Here is a 23,371-nt window from a genome sequence, read left to right as displayed (position 1 = left end):
GGGATGGCTTTTAGAGTCTCCAGTAATGACAAAGCTGAGAAATCATCCCTCCAACCCAGAGGAAGAATGAAAAGTGCAGGAGGCTCATGTTCAGGGGATGGGAAACTGCACCTGACACTATTTCCCTACAAAGTGTTCAGAGGATGAATTAAGACCAGAGTGTGAACCCAGAGCAGGTGATCAATTTCTGGGGAGAGTGGAGGGTCTGTGTGGGCCCCTGGGACACAGAAGCATGAACCATAGAGGCACAGGCAGAGCCCCCGGGACATGACCTTCAGGGGTAGGTGCACTACCTCATGTGCTGTGTTTCTCCTCTAGACCCTGATGGAAACCAGTTTCCTACCCTGGGGATGGAGAAGTAGCTCCGTCATGAGCAGGTGTGTCTAGGTCAAGATAAATGCAATAACTTTGCATATTTCGTGCCAGTCTCTTCTGCCCTGAAATGTTTCTCTTGAGAGATCTGCTGACAGCCTTATGGAGGCTGCCTTGTAGGTAATTAACTGCTTTTCTCTTGCTGCATGTAAAATTCTGTCTTTGTCATTGACCCTTCTCATTATAATTCTGAGGTGTGCATGTGTGAACCTATTAGTGTTCATCGTGTTTGGGACCCTGTGAGCCTCCTGGACTGTGTGTCTTTCCCCTTCACCTGATTAGTGAAGTTTTAGGTCCTTATTTCATCACATAGGTTCTGGATCACTTGCTCTGTGTCTTCTCCTGTTGGGATGCCTATGACGCGGATGTTGTTTTATTTCAAATTTCCCAAATTCACGTTAACAATCCTCGTTATTTTGAAATCTTTTATCTGTTTGCTTCTGTGATATTGTGTTTTTTTCTACCTTTTCATCCAAATTCCTGCTTCAGTCCTCTGCTGCATCCAACCTACTTTTTATTGCTTCCAGTGTTTTCTTTTTCTTTTCTTTAAATCCTCACCTGAAGTTATTTTCTCCATTGCCTTTCAGAGATAGTGGAAGTGAGAGAGGGAGAGAGTTAGAAAAATTGATGTGAAAGAGACACAGCAATTGTTTGCCTCCAACACATGCTTTGGAATGGGAATGGAGCGTGTAACCTTGGTACGAGTCCTTAACCAGGAAGCCAACTTGAGACCCTTCGGTCTGCTGGCTGAAAGACACCCCACAACATTTCTCACCTGGATGTTATGTGGGCACCTAAGCACAGCTCTGGTGCTCTAGGCTGTGGCCTATTTTTGGGTCATGGCTTTGGACCTCTCGGAGGATCCTCTGTGCTGAGATATCCCTCCGTAACCTTGGATTGCCCTCTGTGGGAGTAGGATCAGCCCCTTTCACCTGTCAGCCCTTCCTCCCAGTGTGGAAGTGGATTTTTCTATCTGTTGTTGGTTAAAAGCCTCCTCTTCAGAGAGTTTGTAGGTGGTAATTCATGGAGATTGATCACCAATTTAGTTGTAATTTCCACTTGGTTCTGGGAGCTGTTGAGTGTAAGGTTCACCTTCACCCCGTCTTCTGCATTTCTCTTCCTACAAACTGGAAATGTCGTCTGTGGTTCATGTGAGAATGTTGCTACCACTAGAGTAAAACTGCTAAAATGCAGAGCCATCAGTGGTAGCCAGAGAGTCATAGGTCTGGAGAGACCCTTGGAGAGACTGTTGTAAGGAGAGGAAGCCCAGAGCTCTGACAAGAATCAGCGAGAAACATAACCTGGAGCTGCTCCTGAAACACAGAGTTTGTGGGTGCTGAGCTCCCTCTGGATGTCCTGAGCGCCTCCTTTAGCTCAATCGTCTCAGAATGAAGGCTGCTTGGAAACTACCCACAGATCTGAATGTGACTTTGGCTCTGGGGGTTGGGAGGATGCTGGACTTGTTTGGAGTCACAAGGCAGACTTATGGAGAATTCTCAGGGACAGACTGTTACTGGACATATGGGTTTACAACCAGTTCCATTGAATACCCAAAAGGAAGCCCAGGGCAAGATGGAGACAGCTTATATCATCAAAGGAAATCCCTGAGTAATTGTGAACAGGAGCTGCTTAGAAATAGAGATGTTACCGATGCTGCAGGCAGGGATCCAGAGACATAAGGAACGTTTCATTGCAAACTGGTGGGAAGGGGATCCCCAGTTACCTACAGGCACATCCCCACAGTGTGTCTGTCTATAAGGTGACAACTCCACAGGTCCAGGGGATTAGCACTTGGTCACACTGAGGTCATTACCCACATTGTGTCTCCATGGGTCACTCAGCTGCATAATTCATTGGGGTCCCATTTATGAATCTCTGAACCCTTAGAGGGAAGAGGTTACAGCCCTCCCTTGAGGAGCCGTGGTGATGGTGTATCTGTAAGAGGGGCATTCATTTCATTGACCAGGCGCCTGCCTCAGCCCATGATCATCATCATCATCAGCATCAGCATCATCAGCATTATCACCATCATCACCATTATCATCATTTGCTTATTTATTATCATGTTTCTTATTTTCTGTAGACCACCTTTTGTACACACATGAGCCATTATCTGTATTTCTGCTCAGTTTTTGTAGTTGTTTAGAGAAATTTTAGCCAGACTCTATTTTCCTTCTCATGTACTGCTGACAACTGATGGCTCATTCCTGCCTCTTCTCTGTCTGCTCGACACGGGAATCTGAACAGAAAGGTGGGTTCTCTTATGTAGATGTCCTCTGGAGATTGAAACCACACCAGCCCCTGGGAGCAGAATTCCTCCCTCCCCACCACCTCACCAAGATCAAAGCCCTGAGCCAGTCTCCTCTTCTGGTTCCATGAGAGCCCCTCTGACTTGCTGAACGGTCTTTCCTGTGCTTCTCAGAGATTTCAACTCTGTACGTAGTAAACATCCCAATCCCTTAGTTGTGTGTTTGTCCTAAACCTAGACATTTGCTCCATGTCATCCTGGGTCCCTCTCCCTTTGCCTGGTGTCACCTACTCTTGGTGCGGTGAGCATGATGACAGATCAATGAGTGTCACCACCTGGGTTTTCTCTAGCTTTCTGTTCACACCCCTCAGGTGCCCGCTGTCCTGAACCCACGTGTCCTGCTGCTGGATAGTTGGGACCCTGAGCTGTGTGAGGCTGAGCTGATCGGTGGAGTCAGCTTAGGCTCCTGTTAGATTCAGGTGATGGTGGTCAGAAGATTTCACTATTAATTGTCATTTGGGGAAAAGAGTGTGTGCAAAAGACATTCTGCCTGTTGTCCACGTGAGAAAGTCGTCTCTGTTTACAGCATACATTTCTAAATGACAGACCTCAGAGGAAAGCGCAGAATCAGGAATCCAGAGAGGTTCCCTGAGGGAAGCTGTGACTGAACAGGAAACCAACCAGGAAACAGCCCAAACCGCCCACTGCACCTGCTCTTGGGAGGGTCCTTGTGCTCAGCGCCCATGCGCACCCTGGTGGCCTCAGCCCCTTGTGCAGGGAGGTTTGTGTCTGGGCTCACACTGACCTCCCCACACTGTGTCCCTCGCACAGTAATACACGGCCGAGTCCTCAGATTTCAGGCTGTTCATTTGCAGATACAGCGTGTTCTTGGCGTTGTCTCTGGAGATGGTGAATCGGCCCTTCACAGAGTCTGCATAGTATGTGCTACCACCATTACCATTAATAGCTGAGACCCACTCCAGCCCCTTCCCTGGAGCCTGGCGGACCCAGTGCATGGCATAGCTACTGAAGGTGAATCCAGAGGCTGCACAGGAGAGTCTCAGAGACCCCTCAGGCTGCACCACGGCTCCCCCAGACTCCACCAGCTGCACCTCACTCTGGACACCTGCAAACACAAAGACGTCCTGGTCAGGAAACTCTCACACGTCCACTGTTTCTCTCACTCATGTCCACTCACACACTCAGTGTCTCTTGTTCTCTATAAATTACCTCTTAAAATAGTAACAAGGAAAACCCAGCTGAGCCCAAGCCGCATGGTGAGTGGTCTGTGTTCAGTCCTGATCAGGGAATGAGAACAGCTGGGGATCGCGGGGCTGGGCTCCTGTCCCAGAGCTGCAGGGTCGGGGCCTGGCTGGTTTTTATGGCCACAGGGGCCCTATTTGCATGTCTTCCTGCTATATAGAGATCTCAGGGGTGAACCTACAGATAAGTCAGTAAGTCAGTGCAGGTGACAAGTTTCTAGGGCATTTGGTTGCCCTGGTAGCTTTTCACCCACTAAATACAGAATTATAGGAGGTTTGGGATTTGTTGATGAGACCACATCTGGTAACAGTGACACAGCCTCAAGGCTCTGATCCTCCCATTGGCTCCCATTGCTCCCCTGAAACTACTCCTGACACAGCTGCACCTGCCCCGTGAGAGAGCAGAACTCCTTGTATGTGTTGAGAGCCTCAATGAACCCCTGTATTCCAGTGTTACCCACACTTCAGGGCTGTATCCAGCTGTGGCCCCAGAGTCCTCACTACAATGGAGAAGGTTGTGCATCACCTGTGAGGTGGTCCTAGGTCAGCTACGGTGAGTCAGGTTCACTGAGATCTGGGAGGTACAACTGAAGTCTCTGTTGGGCTCTGGGCCACTATCAAGTGACACAGGAAATCTGAGTGATGAGGGTAATCTGAGTGACACAGGATGACAGGACCCATGCTTTTGATACCACTGTGCAGCTCATGTCCCCCAACAATCCCCAAGATCACTGGCCTTAGAATCCCTCCCCTGGGATCTCATGTCAGGAATCAGACAACATCCTATTGGGGAGTAGTTATAACAGACACTTTCCAGTAACAATAGCACACCCATGAGTAACAGGGTCCGAGCTGGTCAGGAGTGACCTCTCCCTCTCCCTGGGAGGCGGGGCCTGAATTAGGTGGCTTCCCTTTCAATGGCTGGAGGGGAGCCCATGGTGGGGCCATGGTGACAGGTGGGTGTCCTGTCAGATCCCCATCAGCTCAGGTCGTGGAAGGAGGAGCTGGGTCAACCTGCGGGGCCCAACCTCAGGAAGCCCAGTTATGAATGGAGATGGCACTGGAGACACTGGAGCAGCATTGGATGGACCACCTCGGGTCACTGAGCTCTGGCCTCCTGACCTGTGACCCGGCAGAGCAGCCTTTCTTGCTTGGGACTGCACGCTCAGTCTGAATATTAATGCATTAAATTAGACTTTAGAGTGTTTATTACTTGAGAATATAGTCAGTATGTTCCATTAGATTAGGCTCCTAGAAAATTTAACATGAAATATAATAAAATGGAAATGATCATAGAAAAGGGCGTGATAGAGATGCACAGAGGAGGTTCCTGAGAGAGCTACCGGAGGGAATTAAGTCCAGAGGTTGCACGTGGTCAGTGGGGACAAGGCTGTCAGGAGGCTGTGCAGAGGGAGACAGAGCAGAGGGGGAACCATCTCTGGTTGCCCCTGCTCCACACAGGGACCCCACGAACCCTCACTCCCTGACACAACACACCCTGAGCCAGTCCCCTGTCCTGCTTTCTGAGGTCATTGCTCCTGGTTGATGGGCCTGCCAGGACATCCTGAGTCTTCCATTATGTCAAAACTGAGGGTCCTCTTATCTCCTGGTGACTGTGGGATCATCACACTCAACATCTGCAGCCACTATGGGTGGGAGGCCCTCCTGGTGTGCAGAGAGCCCAGGGCATTGTCACTGTGTGCAGGGAGCTGGGACTATGACCACCAAGGCCTGTCACCTTCTGCGAGATTGACCAGCTGTTTGGTGCTGAGTCTTCTGTTCTGTGTCCCGACCAGGACTCTGGACAAGTTCCAGGAGCAAATGTCAGCAGCAGAACAAGTGGCAGAGTCGACAGGGACCCAGGACTTCACCACCCCTGCATCTGCTCCTGGGCTGGGTGGTCTGATGTCTGTCTCCTGAGCACCCCCTGGTGTCCTCAAACCTCTTGCACCCCGGCCCCCCTCAGTCCCTCAGCGAGGCTTGCGTCTGGCTCAGGCTGACCTCCCCTCACTGTGTCCCTCGCACAGTATTACAGGGGAAGGTGGGGCCCCTTGTAGTTGTCCCCGAGACCCCTCCCACCACCTTCGCGTTCCTGGATTTGTTCTTCTTCCTCTTCTGGGTGGGTGTTTTCTGGTTCCTCATGTTCCAAATTGCTGATGGGATTCCCAGTGTCCTCTACTCTGCTCTCGATTCCCGTAAATTATTCTTCCTCTCAGCCCTGTGGCCATCCCTTCTGACTGGTGCTTTATTATGTGACCGATGGTCTCACTAGTTTCCTTTATGGTCTCACTGAGGTCCCGGAGCATCCTTATAACCACTGTTCTGAACTCTCTCCAGGGCTTGCTTGGCTCTGTCTCATTTAGTTCCTCTTCTGGAGATTTCTTCTGCTCTTCCCTTTGTGACATGTTTCTTTGCCTCTACATTTTGGCTGCTTCTGGGTGTTTGTTTCTATGTATTAAGTAGAGCTGCTGTGTCTCCTGGAATTGGTAGAGTGGCTCTGTGCAGTAGGTGTCCTGTAGGACCCAGGGGCCCAGCCTCCCCAGGCACCTGAGCTGGGCCTTCTAGGTGCTCCCCTGTGTGGGCCGTGTGCACTGTCCTGCTGTAGTTCAGCCTTGGTTGCTGTTGGTGTCACTGGGAGGAACTGACGCCCTGGCCAATCGGCTGTGAGGACCAGCTGCTGTGCTGGGGACACCCCTGTAGAGCAGGATTACTTCAGTGGGGCTTTGGTGTTCACCAAGTGCGCCCCTTGAGTGTCACTCGTGGATGTGGCAGGGCAGTAATCCAGTGTGGTCCAGTCTGAGCACCTGGTGCACTGTCTCTGGGGCCTCCCGGGAGGTGCAAAGTCAGCCTGTGTCTGTGCCTTGCCCAGGGCCACCCAGCATGAGCTACACAGCAGTCCCTGGATGGCTGGTGCTTGTGCTGGGCTTGGAGGTGTCCAGTTGAGGCCAGGATATGAATCAATGCAGCTGCCGCTAGTGCCAGGCCTGGGGCCACTTATCAAGGTGCATGGAACACTGTGCTGCTTCTTTGAGAGATTTTAGGAAAGTCCCCAGGATGAGGGGAGAGAGGCCACTTGCATAGAAAAGCCTCTGGAAATGGCCTGGAGGAGCCTGCAGGTGGGAGGGGCAGGTGCTAAGGGAGTCGCCTGGGTGGGGCCAAAGGAGTGAGCCAGGTGCTGGATATTCAAACCTGGCTCCTGCCTGCTGACTGTGGGGGGAGGACTCCCCAAAGGAGCCGTGGCCTCTGAGCTCTTCTGCCTGGGAGAAAGCAGCCCGTCCTCCTCTGGCCCCGAATTCAGGCAGTTACTTCCTCCCCGAATGTCCCAGGCTCCTTTCAGGCTGCTGCCCGGCCCTGGGCTCAGAGGGACGGGTCTGGGTGAGTCCCCTGCAGGCCCTTTAAGAGGACCTCCCTCCCCTCACTCAGAGACAGTCCCCTTGGTTTTCCCAGCCCAAAGTCGTGGGGACGTCTCTTCCCGACCCTGGAACCCTGGGCGGGGGTCCTGTTGTGGGGCTGGGACCCGGTGCCCCTCTGGGTAACGTCCACGCCGAGCTATTAATACCACACCGGTATTAAACCAAAGCACCGGTTCTGGGCCCGAGGCCTTGTCTGTGACTCAGCCCTGATCTGCCCGCGTCTCCGCCCCTCCTGGTCTCCTTCCTTCTCAGTCCCCTGGTTGCAGGGCTCTGTGCAGCTAGACCTCAGGAGGCTCTGAGTGCCGGTTGCTCTGTTTTAGGTGTAATTTGATGTGGTTTGGGAGGCAGCAGGTACCCCGGTTACCTACGCGCCCACCTCTTGTCTCTGTACCAGGAACCTGAGGGTGCAGTTTGTGGTTCATTCTGGGCACGAGGTGCGGCCCGGTTCCTGGTTCCCTAGGTGAGCCGTCCCTGCATTCCGGGACCGAGCCCGACTGGACCAGGGAAACCATCCTCCCAATGTGCTGTCACGGTTCCTCGGGCATTGTTGAGGGTTTTTGCATTTATGTTTGGGGACGTCCCATCCGTCCTGGAGACAGTCCTGTTGTAGTGAGGACATTGCAGCATCTTCACCTTCGCTCTCTTTGATGTCGTTTAGGCCAATAACCCTTTAAATTTTCATTAATTCTGATTTTTAGGTTGCTTTTCTTCTATGAATCTAGGTTTTCCACCAAACTTTCATTTTCATGATCACTGTTTCCTGTGACACATTTCGTGATTTGCACCTTTCCTGAAAATGTTGTGGTTCTGGGTCCGTGGACTCACCGGCTCACTCATGGTCTCTACCAGGCCAGTTCTCTCTTTCTCTGCATGTTTAGTAATTTGCAGACTCCAGTGATTCTTGGTCCTGGGAGGGTTTTCATAAAACCCAACGATTCCCTTTTCACACCTACTTGACCCTGAGACCTCATGAGAGAGGCTTTGCTGCCTTTCTGCCCGATCGCTGGTCAGACTGGATGCAGGTGCTTCTGGAGTCAGAGCTGGCGGCTCCCTTTCCAGGTCTGGGCGAGTCGTTACCGAGGCTCCTCCTGGGCTCTCTGGGCCCCAGGCAAGTCCTGGGAACGGGGTTTGTCAGTCACGGCTCCCATGTGCGGTCCCTCAAGGTGCATTTGTGCAGGGCCACCCAGCACACTCCCCGGCGAGGGCAGCGTCCCTGTGGGTCCCCCTGTCATTAGCTGCTCCCCTCCTGGGGCTCCTGGGCCTCTGTGTCCCTCTGCACAGCAGGAGGAGCGCATGTCTGAGGTCCTTGAGCTCCTCCAGCTCCCTTATCTGCTGGGGCTCCTCGAACATGACACCCCATCTTTGAACTCAGGTGGACTGAGTGTTTGAGTTCTCTCAGGGGAGGGACAGGGTCCCATGAGGCTGTGACACCCGGTGGGTGACACTGCCGCCCTATGTACTGACCGTGTCAGGGGAACATTCATGAAACAGAATTCAGCTCCTCATGTGTCTGCACCACCCACAGGGCCCTGGGTCTCCTGGGGGAGGAGAGAAGGAAGTGGGTCCCTCTCCCTTTGCCAGGTGTCACCTACTCTTGGTGCTGTGAGCATGATGACAGGTCAATGAGTGTCACCACTTGGGTCTTCTCTAGCTTTCTGTTCACACCCTTCAGGTGCCCACTGTCCTGAAACCACGTGTCCTGCTGCTGGATAGTTGGGACCCTGAGCTGTGTGGGGCTGAGCTGATCTGTGGAGTCAGCAGAGGATCCTGTTAGATTTAGGTGATGGTGGTCAGAAGATTTCACGATTAATTGTCATTTGGGGAAAAGAGTGAGTACAAAAGACATTCTGCCTGTTGTCCATGTGAGAAAGTCGTCTCAGTTTACAACACACATTTCAAAATAACAGACCTCAGGGGAAAGCACAGATCAGGAATCCACAGAGGTTCCCTGAGGGAAACTGTGACCTGAAGAGGAAACCAGCCAGGAAACAACCGAAAGCGCCCACTGCACCTGCTCCTGGGAGGGTCCTTGTGCTCAGGGCCCCTGAGCACCCTGGTGGCCTCAGCCCCTTCTGCAGGGAGGTTTGTGTCGGGGCTCACACTGACCTCCCCACACTGTGTCCCTCGCACAGTAATACCCGGCCGAGTCCTCAGATTTCAGGCTGTTCATTTGCAGATACAGCGTGTTCTTGGCGTTGTCTCTGGAGATGGTGAATCGGCCCTTCACAGCGTCTGCATAGTATGTGCTACCACCATTATCACTAATGTATGAGACCCACTCCAGCCCCTTCCCTGGAGCTTGGCGGACCCAGTGCATGCCCATGGTGGGACCATGGTGACAGGTGGGTGTCCTGTCAGATCCCCATCATCTCAGGTCCTGGAGGGAGGAGCTGGGCCATTCTCTTGGGCCTGACCTCAGGAAGCCCAGTTATGAATGGAAATGGCACTGGAGACACTAGAGCAAAATTGGATGGACCACCTAAGGTCACTGAGCTCTGACTTCCTAATCTCTGACCCGGCAGAGCAGACTTTCTTGCTTGGGGCTGAGGCTCAGTCTGAATATTAATGCATTAAATTATACTTTAGAGTGTTAATTACTTGAGAATATAGTCAGTATGTTTCTTTAGATTATGCTCCTAGAAAATTTAACATGAAATATAATAAAATGGAAATGATCATAGAAAAGGGCGTGATAGAGACGCACAGGGGAGGTTCCTGAGAGAGCTACAGGACGGAATTAAGTCCAGCGGTTTCACGTGGTCAGTGGGGACAAGGCTGTCAGGAGGCTGTGCAGAGGGAGACAGAGCAGAGGTGGAGCCATCTCTGGTGACCTGAGATTTGGTCTCTAATGGGACCTGGAGCCTGGCGGGCCCAGTGTACAGCAGAGCTCGTTAAACAGAATCTAGAGACTGTGCCATGAGGGAGAGGGTCTGCTGGGGCTTCACAGGTCATCGGCCTGACTTTTGCAGCTGCACCCGGGACAAGACGCCTTGGAACTAAGAACATTGGTCCTTGTCAATCATGAGCATTTCCACCCACCCAGAGTCTCCTGCCTGACGTCTGAGACTCTCAGTTTGGGGGCTGTCACCAGGCACAGGAGGAGACCCAGCAGGCTCATCTTCTTCTAGACCAAGGCCCTGCCTTCCCCAGGGACCTCAGCCTTGTGTGAGGAGAGAGCTGTGAGCCCCACAGCCCAGGGGAGCTTTTACCCTGGAGCCTGAAGGGAAATTTGCATGTGGGGCAGCCTTTTCCTTATAAGTGTGTGTGTTGTGTGTGTGGGGGGGGGGGCCGAGCACACTGCCCCATGTCCCTCTGGTCCTGAGAACATTTCTTCCTCTCGACCCAATGCCATTGGTCAGTTATGGGAGAGTCCTTGGGTTATTAAGCTCTGTGGATCCAGGTGAATGGATGGCCCCATCTTTCAAAGTTTAAAATTAGATGCTGGACTAGATGAATGGATCACACACATTTATTCTCACAGATCATTCGTTTTATTAATAATATGGATGGCCCAAGACACCCATTAAGTAGACAGCCTTGCCATATTTCATAATCATAATTTCATATAAAATAATATGTTGATATCAGTTTTGATGTAAAAATAATTGCAAAGTAAAGAACAGACTTTCCTTGACCTGACTGACATCTCAGGTGACAGTGCAGCTTCCGCCTCTGTCTCAGTCCAGGGAACAGGCCACGCTGGTTAGGACCTGCCTCCCGTGTGTCCAGAGCAGGCCATGGGGCAGACACAGGTCTCAGACTCTCCTTTCCCTCCTCTCTTCTCACCTCTCCCAGGGCAGTGCAGCCCCGCCCCACAGGTGAGCGCTCGGGAAGGTCTCTCCGGTCCTTGACCACAAAGAGGCTCTGAGGCTCTAAACTCATCCCCCAGAGAGACAAGGGCATTTACTCTGCACCAGCCTGGGCTCTGAGATGGGTGTGGACCACGTGACCTGCTCCTGGTCACAGAGAGTCATTGTGGAACCTGCCACCCCGGCCTTTACCTGAGACCCCGGGAGGAAGGTGTGTGGAGGCTGATTTCCTGGGAAGGGACTGTGAGCTCATGATGGCTCAGAATACAGATGGAGGGAAGGTCAAGAGCAAAGTGATTGTCTTTTCCTAAATCACTGAACTGAGTTTCATCTACTGAAGGAGATGTGAGGGGAGACAGCTTTGCATCTCTTGGAAGAGACCTGATCCTGGGTGTTAACCACAAGGTGGTGGTGAAATTTCAGAGTCGTCCCTGAGCTCACACCTCAAGGGACGATTTAGGTCCACACCTCTGAGGGCTGCTCCAGGCAGGACGTCTCAGTGGGACACGGAAGCATGAACCATAGAGACACAGGCAGAGCCCCCGGGCCTTGACCTTCAGGGGTCGGTGCTGACTGTGTAGCAGCTGCACTGCCTCATGTGCTGTGTTTCTCCTCTGGACCCTGATGGGAACCAGTTTCCTACCCTGGGGATGGAGAAATAGCTCTGTCATGACAGGTGTGTTTGGGTGAAGATGTGGGTAATGATTTGTGAGCAATGAGAATGTTGTTGCTGGAAACCTGGATGTTCATGGGCCCTTGGTATTGTGTGAACACGTCGTGGGCTCAGCTTCGGATCACGTGTTGGGGACTCGTCCTCTGTTGGGCAGAGACAGGTGGACATGTGAGAGGGCAGCTGGTGGGTGGGGAGGGGCAGGTGCATTTCTCCAGCTGCAACTGTGCTGCTGACACTGTGGGAGGAGCTGGGGAGAGTGAGCAGGGCCCCTGCCCATGCAGCTCAGGGTCCTGGGTGGACCTGGGAGATTGTAGAGAGCAGGGGACTGAGGGTGTTAGGCGGCTGCCTGGGGATACTGAGGGACAGCAGAGGTGAGTGTGGGTCAGGACGCTGTCCAGCTAGTTCTCACGACCCTGGTGGATTCTCCATGTGGAAGGCGAGACACTTGTGAGAACACAGCCCCAGGCTGCTCCCAGGGACCCACACAAAGTGCCCCCAGCAGGGAGGAGGGGGACCATCTCTGGGCTCATCTCCCTGTCTCCTCCACTTGGAAATCTGGGGGCTGCGCCTGGTCCTCAGGCTGGTTCTCATCCAGGAGACTGAGGGAGGGAGACAGCCAAGGGAAATTCACATCAGGGTCAACCAGAGTGGATGCGGAGCTCGAGGTTCCACGGCCACAAGGAGACGGAGGCTGCCATGGGGAGCCGTGCTGGAGGAAGCTCCTGGGGACAGTTCTCCTCCTGCCAGAGGACGGGCTCCTGCGGGAACAGATGAGTGTTTGTCTGAGAGCAGAGGGACTGAGCTCAGACCCTGGGCGCACGGGCTTCACTGGTGTTTCCCCCGTGGAAACTGCTTCCCAACCCCAGGGATGGAGACGAAGCTCAGGGTGGTCAGTTTTCAAAGGGAAAGTGGGTCTCATGGGAACCTAGGGCGATAACGGTCCCTGAGACTGGGAACAACTCACCTGGGCAAAGAGAATGTTATTTAAACCACTGGTGCCTTCAGTGAGAATGAGGGACCTTAGAGCCCAGTAACAATGGACGAGTGTCCCTGGGACTTGAACAGCAGACAGCAGGGGACCCCGACCACCACAGGACACTGGTTCTCAGCCCCTCCAGGGCCTGTCCCTGGGGTGTGTTCCCTGACTCCGTGGGTGCTGACTGTCCTCTGGTGTCCAGAGTGCCCCTGGTGTCCTGACCCTTCCTGGTGGACCTGAGTGTCTCCTGCGGCTAAGTCCCTTCTGTCTCCCTGCAGGGAGATTTCTGTCTGGCTCAGGGTGTCAGACACCCTGGGGGCTGGGCTCCTGTCCCAGAGCTGCAGGGTCGGGGCTGGGCTGGTTCTCATGAGCAGAGGGGGCCCTATTTCCACATCCTCCTGCCATATAGGGAGCTCTGGGGCCTGACACTGACATGGACAGTCTTAGAGTCGATGTGTCCCAGGGCTTACGCCTGTTTAGAGTTAGCCCAGGGCCATGGGCCTCTGCTCCTCCCAACCTGACCCACCAGCTTACGTGGCTCATCTGCAGGACAGGTGGACGTGCCCAGTGAGGGTGTCAGCACTACCTGTGGGATGGGAGCCTGTGCTAATGTCATCAAGTGACAGCCCAGCAGGAAAATTAATGGAGTTGAAAAATGAGAGAAAGGGTGGAGATTTAAATATGATACTTTGGAAGGTTCCCTGGGTCCTCACATCAAGGGGATCACCCATCACACCCAGAGGGCGACTATAGTGGGGGACGGTCATGTTCCACCCAACCCTGATGTCCTCAAATGAGCTCAGAGTGAGAAGAATGACAGAGTGTGAAGCTGCAGAAAGTGGACAAGTGCTGGGTAGAGTGAGGGTCTGTGTGTGTCATGGGGACCCAGAAGCGTGAACAACACAGAGAAAGAGGAAAGTCAGATTCAGACACAGTGGATATAGAAGAAAGTGAATCAAAACCAAGAGTTGTGTTATTAAGATGTAGGTAAAGATTTGGGGGGACGTAGGTGTAGGCTATGAAATGTTGTTGCTGGAAACCCTGCTGTCTGCATGGGGCCCGGGGAACCCTGTCTCCATGTCCCCACATGATGGGAGGGAACTGGAACAGGGGCCTGACTCAGAGCAACACTGGGGGAAGCCACCTGGGATCAGGAATGGGGGACGTAACCCAGACTGAAGACACACCACCCAGGGTTCCTGTTCTATTCCGGTCTGAGTCTACTTGTTGTGTGATGGGTTCAAGTTTCCTCTCCTCACTTTCCTCTGAAATAGCCCCACACGTTCCTAGAGTCATGAGACACTGTGGGGAGTGTGCAGGGCACCAGCCCCGTGTGTGCTGACCTCGTAGCTCCCATCTCTCCTGGACTCACTCTCTAGTTCTGTGAATCTCCTGGTGCCGTCTCCAGGGTTTTCTATATAGAAGATCATGTCGTCTGCATACAGATGGGAAGAGATATTTGTGTCCTGTTTCTTCTGACTTAGACACATTTTATTACTTTTTCTTTCCTAATTATTCTGAGAAGGGTGTTCAGTTCTATGCAATAAAAGTAGTGACAGGGGTGCCCAGATCTTGGACCCGATGTTAGAATTGCTTTGAAGTTTTCTCAGTGTAGCATAATGCCAACTGTTTTCTTCTCAAATGTACTGAGTGCTACATAGAGGTAATCACTTCAAAGCCTAATTTATTCAGAATTTTTATCATAAAGTGGCTTTTGCATTTTCAAATTGCTTTTATTCTGTATCTACGTAAATGATGCCATAGTTCTATTCTACGTTCTGTGGATGAGTTGTATCACATTTACTGATTTACCAACATGGAACCATCCTTGCATTCCAGGGTGGTAATCAACTTGATCATGGAAAATGATTCTCTCAATGTCCTGTTGGGTTTCCTCGTGTACTGCTGACTTTGGAGCTGGGTGAGGGGAGGATGCTGGACTTGTTTTGATTCACACGACAGAAATATGCCTGATTCTCATGAACAGAGTGTTACTGGACCTATGGGTTTAGAGTCTCTTCCGGTGAAGACCGAGAAGGAAGCCCAGGGCAGGAAGGAGACAGCTTATATCATCCCAGAAAATCCCTGAGACATTGTGAACAGGAGCTACTTAGAAATAGAGACACTACCAATGCTGCAGGCAGGGGTCACGAGACAGAGGAACCTGTCATTGCAAACTGGTGGGAAGGGGATCCCCTGTTAACTACACACACATCCCCCAGTGTCTCTGTTATGTAGGTAACAACTCCACAGGTCCAGGGATTAGCACTTGGGCACTTTGGGGTCATTGCTCGCATGTTCTCTACATGGGTCACCCAGCTGCGTAATTCATTGGGTCCCATTTATGAATCTCTCAACTCTTACAGGGAAGAAGGGACACCCCTCCCTGGAGGAGCCACGGTGATGGTGTGTCTGTAAGGGGGGCCTGCATTCTTTTGACCAGATCCCCTGTCTCAACACATCACCATCATCACCATCATCATCATCACCATCATCATCATCATCATCATCTGCTTATTTATGATCATGTTTCTCATGTTCTGTACACCTTCTTTTGTACACACATAATGAGCCTATATCTCAATTTCTGCTCATTTTTTATAATCGTTCAGTGAAATTTGGAGCCAGATTCTATTTTGTCTCTCCTGTGACTGCTGACAACTGATGGCTCATTCCTGCCTCTTCCCAGTCTGCCCCACTCGGGAATCTCATGGGAAAGTTGGGGTCTCCTCTGTAGATGTCCTGGGGAGATTGAAACCACAGCAGCCCTTGGGAGCAGAATTCCTCCCTCCCCACCACCTCGCCAAGATCAAAGCCCTGAGCCAGTCCCCTCTCCTGGCTCCACGAGAGCCCCTCTGACTTGCTGAAGGGCCTTCCCTGTGCTTCCCAGAGATTTCAACTCTGTACGTGATAAACATCCTGTCCCTTGGTTTTGTGTTTGTCCTAAACCTGGACATTTGTACCATGTTGTCCTGGGTCCCTCTCCCTCTGCCTGATGTCACCTAGTCTTGGTGCTGTGACCATGATGATAGGTCAATGAGTGTCACCACCGGGGTCTTTCTTTTCTAGCTTTTTGTTCACACCCCTCAGGTGCCCCCTGTCCTGCACTCACGTGTCCTGCTGCTGCCTGGCTGGGACCCTGAGCTGTGAGGGGCTGAGCTGCACTGTGGGGTCAGCAGAGCCCCCAGTTAGATTTAGGTGAGTGTTGGACAGAAAAATTGATGATTAATTGTCATTTGAGTCCAATAGTGTCTGAAAGAGACTCTCTGCCTGTTGTCCACGTGAGAATGTTTTCTTTGGTTACAACAGACTCTTGTAACAGAGAGACCTCAGAGGAAAGGGCAGAATCAGGAATCCACAGAGGTTCCTGAGGGAAACTGACAGGAAGAGGAAACCAGCCAGGAAATAACCCAAACCGCCCACTGCACCTGCTCCCGGGAGGGTCCTTGTGTTCAGGGCCCCTGAGCACCCTGGTGGCCTCAGTCCCTCCTGCAGGGAGGTTTGTGTCTGGCTCACACTGACCTCCCCTCACTGTGTGTCTCGCACAGAAATACACGGCCGTGTCCTCGGTGCTCAGTCGGCTCAGCTCCATGAAGGCTGTGCTGGTCGATGTGTCTCTGGTCATGGAGACTCTGCCCTGGAACTTCTGGGCGTAGTCTGTACCTCCACTGTTAGGGTTAATCCACCCCATCCACTCCAGCCCCTGTCCTGGGGCCTGTCGCACCCAGTTCATAGCATAGCTGGTGAAGGTGTACCCAGAAGCCTTGCAGGAGACCTTCACTGAGGCCCCAGGCTTCCTCACCTCAGCCCCAGGCTGTAGCAGCTGCACCTGGGAGTGGACACCTGCGGGGAGGACACAGGAGTGAGAGGAAATCCCCCTTGGGTGTCCCTGGTCCCCCCTCCATCCATCCCTGGGGAGCCCTTACCTGTGGCCACGGCCACCAGGAGCAGGGTTGTCCAGGTCCAGTCCATGCTGCGGGGCTGTGCTGGGCTCTGCTGGAGGGGAGGGTGAGCTGTGGGGATGTGCTCAGGGCACAGACTCGTCCACATAAACCCAGTCTCCCTCCTCTCATTTGCATATTCATGAGGCAGAGCATGTCATAGCTGAGGGCTGGACCCCACCTGAGAGAAGACGGAGACACGGTGACCATGGCCCGTGGTAGTCTGAGGGCCCAGGTCCTACTCCTTGTCGGAGGGTCCGTGTCCCTGCCAGGTCCCTGAGCTCTGGGCAGACACAGCGCCTCCCGCTGAGCAACAACCCTCAGGACCTGCTCCTGTTTGTGAGCCCACCTTGGGTGACACGGGGACCACCTGGGCCAGCTCTGGGCTTTACACCTGGATGTCTTATTCCTGGATCAGTGTTTCCAAAATGCTGCCCCTAGTGAGTCACTAAGCCCCTCCCTGTGCCAGTCCCTACAATTCGGATGAGAAGAAGCCACAGGTCCATGAGCTTTGAGGGTGGTTCTTAGGGCTCATCAGTGGACAGACCTGCTCCTGGGAAACATGATATTTACGGGCAAATCATCAGTCCCTGCCCATCTGTCAGGCTGTATTGATATTTCCCAGGAAGACCAGGCCCTGGGAGGAAACCCCTGCCCAGCTGCCCTGCACCTGCTCCTGGGGCAGCAGCCCCGGGCTCCTGGGCCCTGAGCGCCCCCTGCTGCCCAGCCCATGCTCTGAGGGGGGTCCTGCTGGGCTCCCAGGGCACTGACCTCTCAGCATCTCTAGTCCAGGAGTGAAGGCTGCGCCCGACTCAGAATGTTCCCTCGGGGACCCCACATGCTTTTGACATCTCTGGACAGAGGGACCTGGCCCCCCCGGATCCCAATGGCTCTGCCTGGAGAACCCAAGACAGGGCTTTATGGAGCCAACAGGGACCCCTCCCTGGACCTGCCCGATGTACGGACACAGCCGACCCTCCTCTGAGTCCAGAAGCTGTCGGGGGCTCTGGGGCCTCTTATGTCCTCAGGTTCCTCTTGCTGAAGGTCCCATCTAAATATCCCCGTGTATGGCTCAAATTTCACTGCTATGATTCTATTATTCAATAAATTAGACAGACACTCTGTGGAGGATTTTCATCATAATGACCCTAAATGTCCCTTCTCGCCTGTACCCAGCACATGGGCGGGGCCCCCACACTGACCCTGACCTAGTGTGTGACCAGCTTCCACAAACAAGAAAGCGAACACGCTGGACGTGGAGACTGGAGAGAGCCCGCCCTGTGGTTTCCTGTTCTCCCAGCAGCTGGGACCTGCAGACGCCACAGGAGAAGGGTCCTGTCTGGTCCTGGGAGGTCAGACCCAGGGGCCCATGTCCAGTCCCTGCAGCCACACTGACCCGCCATGTGGGGAGGGTCACACAGGTCTACACCCTCTGGTGCCCATTGTGAGAGCACAGCCCTGAGCCCTGAGGGTAGGACCATGGAGGACACTGGACAGGGGTCCTCTCAGGAGCAAAACAGGTGTCGATGCAGGAACAGGGCCCTGAGAGTGGGCCTCGGTCATCACTGTCCCTGTGGAGCAGCATCAGGGTTGTCTCCACAGTGTCTCCTGATGTTCTGACTGCTCCTCTTTTGTCCTGATCACCCCCTGATTGTCCCTGGTGTCCCCCTGTTGTCTTGAGGGGACCCTGAAGGTATCGATGTCCTCTGGTGAATCCCAAGTGCCCCACGGATTCTGTGAGAAGCCCCTGAATGACCTCAGCACCCCCTGATGTCCTGGGGTCCCTGGAAAACCCCACCCCAGACGCAGAAATGGACAAAGCTGTCAGCAGGCTCATGAGTCCACCCGAATCCTCAGGAGTCCACTTCGGAAACCCAAGAGGAAACCTCCTCACTCCTGGTAGGACGGCTACTACGTGAGAAACAAACCAGAGAAAGCAGGTCCCGTGCTGGGGAGCGAGGGGAGGAAGGAGGCTTTGCACCCTCCTGATGGGAAGGTGACGTCCTTCAGCTGCATGGGAAACGGCACGTTGGTCCCTCCAGAAATGGAAGGAGAAGCCTGTTCGACTGAGCAACCAGCCCTGGTGTCCCTGCAAGTGACCAAGACGGAGTGTGAAGAGGTGCTGCCCTGCCCACTCACTGGGCAGGAATCAGTCGCCCAGACGGGAAGCCACCCAACGTCCATCACGGATGAAGGACAACCGGTGTCCTAAGGCAGGACAGGATATCACTCAGCCTCCAAACGGGGAAATCCTGCCACAAGCCCAGCGTGGGTGACACTGGGGCCAGTGAGCTCTGTGAAATGAAGACTCAGGTAAAGCCAAGTGTTGTACGATCCCCGGTAGACTGTGAACTAAATTAGGTTTCCTTCCAGCAGAGTGTGGAGGAGCCCGGGGCCTGGGTGTGGTGAAGGCCGGTGCCGGGCACGTGGAAGAGCGGAGGGTGGGCTGCCCTGGGGTCCTGGGCGCCTACGGGAGCAAGTCAGAGGCCGCTGGAGGAGACAGCTGCTGGCAGGACGGACACCAGACCCTGACCACGGACACGAAATTCACAGGGGCCTGGGTGTGTTCACCTCCGAGTGTGGAGCCGTCCATCCCTCAGGGCCCTGTGGACAGCAGGGCACCTTAGTGCACAGGGTGGAGCTTTGCCCTGGGAAGGGGGAGACAGAAGCCCCCCCAAACCAGAGGAGCCTCCTGGGTCGTCTCTGAGACCCGCTCCCTTCACTCTGAGCCATCACTGGGCCCACGGTGCTCACGTGGGCAGCACCGAGCCTTATTTCTCATGGCCGAGTAAGATTCCAGGGGTGGGTGTCCCCTGTTCTCTTTTGTTATTAAGTTTGTCAACGTGTCAGTTCTAAATCCGTACATAAAACATATTTAACCACAACATTCATGTTACATATCATGGTAGAATCATGTTTGATAACAACTCATAACATATTATATCACAGAGCACAGCTGGCAACGTCCTCACTGCATTTTCATGGAGAAAATGTGTTCTGTAGAGTAAGAGCAGTGCAGTAATTGATGCTAGTTTTCAAATGCAGTTTAGTCTGAATTATTGATGACATTTTAGTTTCCTCACTTGTAAACTTAGAAGACTTGGGGGTGTTTGTAGCTTCTAACACGAAGATGTGAGTAATATTTTGATATTTTTTTGTATGAGACGGAGTCATGCTCCTGGAGGAAGCACTGCTGGTGGGACGGCTGAGGGGCATGTGAAGAACACGTTTAATTTCTAAGAAGCTGCCACTTGGGATGTGAGCAGAGAGAACAGGACCAGCAGGGGCTGGAGCGGGAGGGTCCCCGTCAGGGCGGATGTGTCCCCTGAAACAGCAAGGTCACCTGCTCGCCTGTCGTCTGCAGGGAGAACATGAGGAATCAGAGCCCCAGGGGAAGAGCAGGACCCGGCCTGGGTGCACCTGAGGGACCTGAGGGGAAATCCCTGCTCCCTACAGGCAGCCCCTCCGCCCTCCCTCTGCTCCTGCTCCTGGGCTGTTCTCTGGTCAGTGTGTCCTGAGGGCCCTGGTGGCCACAGCCCCTCCTGCAGGGAGGTTGGTGTGTGGCTCACACTGACCTCCCCTCACTGTGTCCCTCGCACAGAAATACCCGGCCGAGTCCTCAGATTTCAGGCTGTTCATCTGCAGATACAGCGTGTTCTTGGCGTTGTCTCTGGAGATGGTGAATCGGCCCTTCACAGAGTCTGCATAGTATGTGCTACTTCCATCAGGATTAATGAGTGAGACCCACTCCAGCCCCTTCCCTGGAGCCTGGCGGACCCAGCTCATGTCATAGCTACTGAAGGTGAATCCAGATGCTGCACAGGAGAGTCTCAGAGACCCCCCAGGCTTCACCACGGCTCCCCCAGACTCCACCAGCTGCACCTCACTCTGGACACCTGCAAACACAAAGACGTCCTGGTCAGGAAACTCTCACAGGCTCACTGCTTCCCTCACTCACTTCCACTGACACACTCAGTGTCTCTTGACCTCCATAAATTACCTCTTAAAATAGCAACAAGGAAAACCCAGCTGAGCCCAAGCCCCATGGTGAGTGGTCTGTGTTCTGTCCTGATCAGGGAATGAGAACAGTTGGGGATCCCGGGTCTGGGCTCCTGTCCCAGAGCTGCAGGGTCAGGTCCGGGCTGGTTTTTATGACCAGATGGGGCCCTATTTGCATGTCGCCCTACTATATAGGGAGCTCTGGGGTTGGACACTGTCACTAAGGACATGGTCTTAGTGTGTGACATGTCTAAATGTTCATGTCTGTGAAATTATTCGCCATATCTTGTCCTGTGACCTCCCCACTGCATGCAAATGCTCCGGGTGCCCTGTATCAGGACTCTGGAAAATATTGTCATAAAATGAAAATAAGAGGCGTTTAAAATGAGAGATGCTGCCAGGGTGAGCGTGGCTCAGTGGTTGAGCCTTGTCCTAGAATCCTGTAGATCGCAGCTTAATTCCAGTTCAGGGGACAGGCTGGGACTGTGTGGTGGATCCCCAGTTGGGGGCATGCAGGAGGCTGCCGGTCAATGTGGAATCTGTCATCATTGATGTTTCTATCTTTCTCTCCCTCTCCCTTCTTCTCTCTAAAATTGATAAAGATGTATATATATAAAAAAAGGGAGATGCATTTCAGGCTCAACAGTCATGGCACAGGAGAAATCAACCCTCACAGCCACAGGAAGAATTAAAAGTGCAGGAGGCTCATGTTCAGGGGACGGGAGCTCCATCTGACACTATTTCCCTAGAAAGTGTTCAGAGGATGAATCAAGACCAGAGTGTGAACCCAGAGCAGTGGACAAGTGCTGGGGAGAGTGGAGGGTCTGTGTGGGCCCCTGGGACACAGAAGCATGAGCCATAGAGACACAGGCAGAGCCCCCGGGCCATGGCCTTCAGGGGTCGGTGCTGACTGTGTAGCAGCTGCACTGCCTCATGTGCTGTGTTTCTCCTCTGGACCCTGATGGAAACCAGTTTCCTTCCCTGGGGATGGAGAAGTAGCTGCATCATGACAGGTGTGGTTGGGTGAAGATGTGGGTAATGATTTGTGAGCAATGAAAATGTTATTACTGGAAACCTTTGGGTCTGCATGGGACCCGGAGAGCCCTGTCTCCATGTCCGCACATGATGGGAGGGAACTGGAACAGGGGCCTGACTCAGGGCAACACTGGGGGAAGCCACCTGGGATCACGAATGGGGGACGTAACCCAGACTGAGGACACACCACCCAGGGTTCCTGCTCCATTCGCCTCTGACTCTCCTTGTTATGTGACCAGTTCAAGTTTCCTCTCCTCACTTGCCTCTGAAATAGCCCCACACGTTCCCTAGAGTCATGAGACACTGTGGGGAGTGTGCAGGGCACCAGCCCCGTGTGTGCTGACCTCCTACCTCCCATCTTTCCTGGGCTCACTCTCTAGTTCTGTGAATCTCCTGGTGCCGTCTCCAGGGTTTTCTATATAGAAGATCATGTCGTCTGCATACAGGTAGGAAGAGACATCCTATGATGTTTTTTGATAAACTTTTCATTTCTTTTCCTGCCCAATTATTCTGACAAGGACTTACAGTTCTGTTGATAGAAGTTGTCACACTGGGGATCTTGTCCTTGTTCTGGTCTCAGAAGATAAATTCTCTCCTCTCTTATTGTAATTATGTCACTTGTTTGCTTTTCCAATGTGCCCTTTGTTATGTTGAGGGCCAAGCCTTGTAGAACTAATTTATTCAGTCTTTGGTCCTGAAAGGATTTTGAATTCTGAAAATGTGTGTCTTTTTGTGTGTGTTCATATGGGATATTACTTGCCCCTCATGCTGTGGGTGAGCTGTAGCACATTGACCGGTTACATACATTAAACCATCCTTGCCTTCCAGGACCGTATCCCACTGGAAACATAAATGATCCTCTCAATGTGCTGCTGGGTTTCCTGGTATGTTGTTGAGGATTTTTGCATTTATGCTCATCAGGGACCTGGCCTGTATTTTTTATTGTTCTTATTTGGCTTTGGTATGAATGCAGTGGTCACAGCAATAAAAGAATTTGAAAGATTTTCTTCTTCTTGAAAGCCTTAGGCGTGTTTGAGATGAACTGACTGAGACAATACTATTTGTTCTGTGAAATTTCTCTAGAATTTATCCTTGTATCCACATGAACATGGGCTTTTCTTGTGCACAGGTTTGGATTATCGCTTCAGTTATTTAATTATATATGAACCCATCTAGGAATGTCAGGGGCAAATTCTTAATTTAAACCCCAAATTATGAACTGAGAAATACAACTGTTGATCTTCACAGGGTAATTGTAATTCCCACATGCACACACCTGGACTGAGCAGTGACCCCCTAACAGGTGTCCTAAGTCTGCACCCCTCAGGTCGAACTGAGCAACATGAACCTACAGGGGAGCAGCTTGAGGTCCCCGCCAGGGAAAGACCTGCCTCTGTGAACTGCAGCCAGGGGCTGGTCTCTGCAGGCTCTGAGGAGGGCAGGACCAGCTCCTACCTGAGATTCAGCAAATGCATGTCTGCTCTACCCCCTGATGGTGGAGGGATTTTCTGAAGAGGGGACAAAGTTATTCCCTCAAGATTTCTGGGCATGGAGGGAACCTGATTGAAATGGAACAAGTCTTCTCAGCTCATTTAACAATTCTTCCTGTGAGAGGCAACACTCAGCCAGGACACCCACAGAGT

General features: G+C 52.7%; 1 pseudogene; it reads right to left on the bottom strand.

The window, feature by feature from the left end:
* Positions 1–12,415: 12,415 nt before the first annotated feature.
* On the bottom strand, positions 12,416–16,725 carry LOC148093962 (immunoglobulin heavy variable 1-2 pseudogene; annotated as a pseudogene).
* Positions 16,726–23,371: the final 6,646 nt, after the last annotated feature.

This window comes from Miniopterus natalensis, chromosome 1 (genome assembly GCF_054644295.1).
Source record: "Miniopterus natalensis isolate mMinNat1 chromosome 1, mMinNat1.hap1, whole genome shotgun sequence".
NCBI lineage: Eukaryota > Metazoa > Chordata > Mammalia > Chiroptera > Miniopteridae > Miniopterus > Miniopterus natalensis.
Note: the sequence above shows the minus strand (reverse complement) of the source record. Positions and strands in the feature narration are given on the sequence as shown.